Source organism: Canis lupus, chromosome 29 (genome assembly GCF_011100685.1).
Source record: "Canis lupus familiaris isolate Mischka breed German Shepherd chromosome 29, alternate assembly UU_Cfam_GSD_1.0, whole genome shotgun sequence".
NCBI lineage: Eukaryota > Metazoa > Chordata > Mammalia > Carnivora > Canidae > Canis > Canis lupus.
Genome location: NC_049250.1, coordinates 37,477,019 through 37,482,158, shown reverse-complemented (window position 1 = coordinate 37,482,158; position 5,140 = coordinate 37,477,019). Strand labels below are relative to the sequence as shown.

The following is a 5,140-nucleotide window of genomic DNA, read 5'->3' as shown; positions in this document are numbered from 1 at the left end:
TCATTTTTCTCAAGGGAACATTTAGATGAGCTTTGCCAACACACCTGAAGGCCTTCCTTCATCTGCACTTTCTTGGACAATCCTCACTCACTTCTGACTAACACGGGATTTCTTTAGACATTTCATCCTTTCAATCAGATTATTTTCAGTGCTGATGGTTGGGAGTCATTTGAATCCTTCAGGTGGCCGCATTTTTTCTGTGTTCTTGCCCGTTGTATATTTATTTTATGAAGCAAATATCAGAGAATTGTCAGATATTCCTTAGTTCTAAGGTTTGGGGAACAGCAATTGTCTATTCACACTGGGAGTTTGGGGGAGGCATTTCTTCTATTGTCATTTGGAAACCAAACCACATTTTCTGGGAGGTCAACTAAGTCTGCCCCTGTAACCTGAATACTAGGCACAATCTCTGGAGTTATAGAAGAAGGTCCTCCAGATGTGGATGGATTGAAGAGTTGTGGGTAGATGGAATGCCCTGAGATCACATGCTGAGAACCTTGGCTGTTTCAAAGCTGGGGTTAATAAAAGTATGATTGCTGTCTCTCAGTGCCAGGGTTCTGTTAGGACAGTGAGAATCCAGCATTTGCATCATGATAGATATTTGTCCTTGACTTTTGAGTTCGGATTGTGAAGTTTTAGATAATGAGAGTTATTTTTATTTCCAGTTCTTCTTTAGAAGGAAAAAGATTCTACTAGATTCTCTAAAAGGCCATGCTACTGGATTCTTCTCCTTATTATGTCGACCAGGCTTCCTACTCACTTTGGAGATAAGGCAATTAACTTAATATCAGTATTAGGAATTGTTCAAATGTCTGCATTAACAGAACTTAACCATCATCGACCTTATGAAAATGGATGTATCTCTTCTAGAACTGGGAGGCATTACCTCATGCTCTCTCTGTACTTCTCAGATAAGAAACTGAGATTCAGAAAGGTGATACACTTGCCTAATGTTACCCTTCTTTGTACAGAATTCATTTGGGGAATACAAATAATAGTGAAAGGGAATAGAAGGGAAGGGAGAAGAAATGTGTAGGAAATATCAGAAAGGGAGACAGAACATAAAGACTCCTAACTCTGGGAAACGAACTAGGGGTGGTGGAGGGGAGGAGGGTGGGGGGTGGGGGTGAATGGGTGACGGGCACTGAGGGGGGCACTTGATGGGATGAGCACTGGGTGTTATTCTGTATGTTGGCAAATTGAACACCAATAAAAAATAAATTTATTATTTAAAAAAAAAAAAAGAACCGTGAAGAAATGCATAGTAGCTAGGAAAGGATAGGAAGCATGGGAACGCTGTCAATAACCAGTGATGTGTTTTTCAAAACCAAATAAGATACACACACACACACACACACACACATACACACACACACTTGCTTCATTAGGCAAAAAGCATGGAATACCAGCATATTAAAATGCAAGAAACAGCACACAATTTTTCTCTATTTTTAGAATGGTGTTATTTGTTAGGGACACATGTTCAGAGGCCTTGGCAGCTGAACCACCTTCTAAATTGAAAACAAGTAAATAAATGAGGTGCTCAAATATGCACACCAAAGCAGTTTGAATATTCAAGGGAAAAGTTGTAGTAACGATGAACTAAATTATAATAGCTGCTAATATGCTAATCTTGACGTTCATTGAATTCTTGTAACAACCTGATGACTGGTGTAAGCTTTGCCATTTTGAAGATGCAGAGACTGAGAGGCTCAGCGGGATCGATGGGGCCTTCTACACAACTACTAAGCATCAGGGCAAAATTCGAACACAATTTTGTCTTGCTCCAGACTCCCCTCTCCCACTATAACGCATTGCCTTCTTAACCGCTCAAAGGAAAGCAAGTTTAGCTTTTTCCTAACTTCCCTTCCCCCTTTTTGTCTAAATCTACCTCTTACTCCAATGGTAGCTTTACTGATGCACTTGTCCCAATGTTTCTTAGGACCCCTGTACACATTCAAGGAGTCACTGCCCTCTAGTGCACACCAAAGGCACTCAAATACATAGGAAATGAGTTCCTCTTGTAGACCTAGAAGTTCGATACTTAGACTGAGGGAATTTTCCATTGGAAAAAAACTTTCAAGATCCAGTAGTCAGTCCATAAGGATAAAAAAAAGACAAACAAACAAACAAACACACATCCTGCCTCAACTTTCTCCTTACTGATCTCCAAAGAGCCATAGACTGAAAAGGTGTGGCCATTAATAAAATATAATTTTTTTTCAAAAAAATTGAAAATTGTCTTTTGAAATACAGACCACTGGTGATGCTTTTGCTGCTACCCCTTCTTTGTTTCATTAGTGTGATGTGCACAGCTCTGTGAATGGTACTAGAATTTGAGGTCGGGCTCACAGGTGGAACCCTTGTGTGAGCAGAACAAAGGCTTCCCAGCCTTGCTTTCACACACTCCTCTTTAGAAATCTTCTCAGACAATGCTCCTCGGTCTCAATCGGTTTTTCACTAAAAGGCAAGTGGAGCTGGAAGGAGACATGGAGGGATACGTGCCCCTTTCACTGAGACATGTAGCCCTTAGTTATCGTGTACTGGAGGGCACCGTGCCCCTTGTCCAGTCAAGGAGCACAAGAAAGAATCAGACAAGGCTGTTGCACTCAAGGAGTTAACAGTCCAGTAGTCTTTTATGCTCATCTTCTTATTCACACTCCAGTGGTTGAATTGGCATCTCCAAGGTGCGATGAGTGTTATGAACGAGGGTAGCTAACTCTGTGAAAGAAATGGCCAAGTGGACAGTCTAAGTAAGGCACAGAGGACCACGAACCCATGCAAAATAAATCCCCTAGCTCGGGTACATTGGCATCTCAGGAATCACACACTAACAGCCAATTGCTCAGTTCAGAACAAACATTAAACCGCCTTCTAGATGCTGGTGTGTGCTGGAGGATAAAGTTCAAAGGATAGACTTTGATCATTATGACACATTTGCACAGAGACTCTTCCAGAAAGTAAACACTCCCAAGTTTAACTTGGCCCCTTCACTGACCATCAGCTTTAACCATGTCTCTAGGCCATTTGCATGGTGCTCCTCATGCAAAGACCCTTATTAGAAAATGAGGCATCACTTCAAGAATCGATCCAGTTTCCTTCTCTGCCTGTAGCTTATAGCTTTAGACTTCAGCCCACAAACTCTGTTCTCCACCCACATGTCACATCCCCCCATCACAGTGAAATAGAATCTCTGAGTGCATGAATGTCAAAACAATGTGCTAATGTGGAATCCAGCACCCAAGTTTGCTCTGAGCACTGCTATTGCGAAATCCAATCTATTTTATCACTCTGTCTTCGTGCTGGATTTAGCAGCTTCATAATTCCACACCTCTGTCAACGAGACCCTCATTATGCAGGCTTCTAAACATTTTACTTGGGGAAAGAATAAACAACATATTTAGTACTAATGAGGTGAGATATTGCTTTTTTATTTGCATTACTGTTTAATGATTGTGATATCTCCAGCACTTTGAGCTCTGGGAGCTTGTTTTGATTGATGCGATTTTTCAGCGAGCAGCTCTTGCAGACAACCAGCTACTTGCACGGCACAGTTTGTCACATGTTCTGGGTGTGTGGCCTCAGGATTGCAGTAAAATGGAGCACCCGTCTTCCACTCACTATGGTTGCTATACAGGTAATAATGCTACCCCATTTTGTTTATGTTTCAGCATAAACATTAAAAATGGAGTGTTCGCCAATCAGAGAAATTTAATCATAACATTTTTTTTTTCTGGCATTTTTCTCCTTCTTCTCTTTGCTGTGCAATGGCTGTGAAATGCCAACAATATTAAATGTTTTCTAATTCATCCTAATTCATCCTCATTCTTCCTGTTTCAATGTGTCTTTCAAAGTTCATTTAGTTGAACAAATGTTATTTGGTCTATCTTGTAAAATAAAGTGAAATACTCCGGACTCACTCCAAACAAAGCATGACCGATGGCAGCAACCTGAGGTCTCTGAATGGGGAGAGTTTGGGAGCAATTAGAATAATGACAAAATTAACTTCAGGACAGGTCAAATGCAAAGGCAGAATGAAAAGAATAGAGGCTTTGTGGTCAGGCAGTGCTGGATTTGAATCCCAGCTGTGCTGCTTAGCAGCTTGTACTAGTTACTTAATGGAACATTCAGGTTCTTTATCAGTAAGCAGGGACTTACAAATATCGCCCTCATTGAGATCTAAGGATTAATGAGATAATGTATGTAAAATTCCAGCGTGCAGAGGCCTGATGCTATTAGACACTCAAAATATTTTTCTTTCTTTTCTTCTTATTACTAAAGCACCCCAGAGTGAGGCAGGTACATGAGTAATTGATAGCCCTCTGTGGAAAAAATGGAAGTGGTGCTAGAGCTGAGTGTTCCCAGAAAGACCAAGGAAGAGCAGCTTTTCTTTCTCTCAGTGTTTAAGCCCTGAACTTTGGAAGCATAGGCTACTCTCCAGCGATACCCGAAATTTATCATGTCTAAGGGACATTAAAGAGTTTCCCAATTACTCCCCTACCAGGAGGGAGAGGGTCCATTCTATTACATTATGAGAGGCAGACCTCAAATAAGCAAGACAGTTGGTGCCTTTGCCAACAGGCCCCTAAACCCCAACGGAAGCCATATGATCCTAGCAGAGATCCTTATCCAAAGGAAGAAGTAAGAAAGGCCTAGAATTAAGCTGGGAAACTTGCAGCTGGTCAACTCTTCATTCATTCAACAGATACCTTTTCTGCATCTACACGTGGAGTCTGAAGACCTGGATCAGATGCTGGTTCTATCACTCACCAGTCTATGAAAGAGAGTTCTGTCCTACTGACGCCAAAGAAGTGAGGTCTATTGGAGGCCGCTTAGCAAGTCCTAAGATACCTTCTGCATCCTGGGTACTGTATTCACTCGTGGAGATGGAAAAAATAAGATACTGTTTAATGAAAACTTCCATTTAAATGTATTTCTGGTTTTACTTAATTAGTGCGTGTAAATCTAAGGAGTACTCAGCTCGTTTTTTCTTTCCGAAACACCTGCACTGAGATGTCAATGTCAACATCCCAAGACCAAGCTCCTCCAGAGCAGACCACACTCTGTGGATCTGTGGATCTCTTCAGTTAGAGCATTTACCCAGAACACCTCTGTGGCCCATGGGGTGCTGCAATAGAGA

General features: G+C 41.4%; 1 long non-coding RNA gene across 1 annotated transcript; it reads left to right on the top strand.

The window, feature by feature from the left end:
• The first annotated feature begins 3,288 nt into the window (after positions 1–3,288).
• LOC102157169 lies at positions 3,289–4,917 on the top strand. The gene is made up of 3 exons (XR_005380916.1): positions 3,289–3,414; positions 3,514–3,637; positions 4,706–4,917. It is a non-coding gene; the product is annotated as an uncharacterized LOC102157169 (long non-coding RNA).
• Positions 4,918–5,140: the final 223 nt, after the last annotated feature.